This window comes from Stegastes partitus, unplaced genomic scaffold (genome assembly GCF_000690725.1).
Source record: "Stegastes partitus isolate 25-593 unplaced genomic scaffold, Stegastes_partitus-1.0.2 Scaffold212, whole genome shotgun sequence".
In the NCBI taxonomy this organism is placed as follows: Eukaryota; Metazoa; Chordata; class Actinopteri; family Pomacentridae; genus Stegastes; species Stegastes partitus.
In genome coordinates this window covers 232,320-233,409 of record NW_007577943.1, presented here as the reverse complement: position 1 = coordinate 233,409, position 1,090 = coordinate 232,320, and the positions used below count along the sequence as shown (strand labels likewise).

Here is a 1,090-nt window from a genome sequence, read left to right as displayed (position 1 = left end):
TTCCTCTGGACTTTTCCTTACTAGGGAGAAGAAAATCGCAAGAACTAGAAAAAGACTCAGAGTCCTGTGTGGACTTCCGTGTGGGTGAGCCTTGTTCGGTAAACGGCTACATATGGCCCTAACTTGGCCCCCTGCTGATGGAAAAGCAACCGGTTCTTAGGAGGTGCCAGATTGGAACCAACTAAGCACTGGCCCGAGCACCAGCACCTGGTGCTTCCTGGTGGAAAAGAGGGATGTGAACCCAGACCTCCACCAAGCAGCTCATTTCCACCATATTGTGATTTCCAGCCAATGTTAAAGTCCTGCAGTCATTTTATCAACACTATCAGATTCATGGAGAATCAAAACATATCTTTAACATTTGAATTAACATTAATATTATTAATAACAAGCTGACGGAGTGATAAACGGTAAATATGTACTCTCAAATATTTTGTAGACTTTTGTTATTTCTGCAGTTCCTTACTAGCTTTTAAGCTGGTAGCTAACGCTATGCTAGGTTGGCATAACTACAGCAATATTATTGCTAACATAAACAGACGGGGAGTAACTTAAGCTAGGTTAGCACAGCATTAGCAATGTAAATGAAAAGCAAGACCGATGCAACGAAGCAGGCCTCAGTCGTCCTGACACATGACAAAGAGAGTTAAAGTGAAACAGGAGACATGTTGAGTCATTGTTAATGTCACAACGTCGTTATGAACTTATCTGTCAGGAGCTCGGCTCAGGAGAACAGTGTGTCTGCAGACCCGGAGGGGGTCTACTGCCGCTCAGCCCACTCCTGAAATGTCGCCTGGCTGTAGCCTATTCCTGTACTACTGAGGACTGACTAGAGTCAGACCTCCATCTAGTGGACAAACGGCGCAACGACAGTATTCTGCACGACTTTGACACTTAACAGCATTTACTGTTCTGTAAGAAATTAACCAGACGGTAAGTCAGAACATCACCAACATTTAATCATCTGTTCATTGCGCCATTATCAATGTTTCCTGAAAATTTCATGGAAATCCATTCAAACAAAACAACAAACAGATAACCGCCGGCTAAAACATAACCTCCTTGGTGGAGGTTATGTTTATAATAATAA

General features: G+C 42.9%; 1 protein-coding gene across 2 annotated transcripts in view; it reads right to left on the bottom strand.

Moving 5' to 3' along the window:
- Positions 1-1,090, bottom strand: part of amdhd1 (amidohydrolase domain containing 1) — an 11,548-nt gene that overhangs the window by 5,650 nt on the left and 4,808 nt on the right. The window lies entirely within an intron of this gene.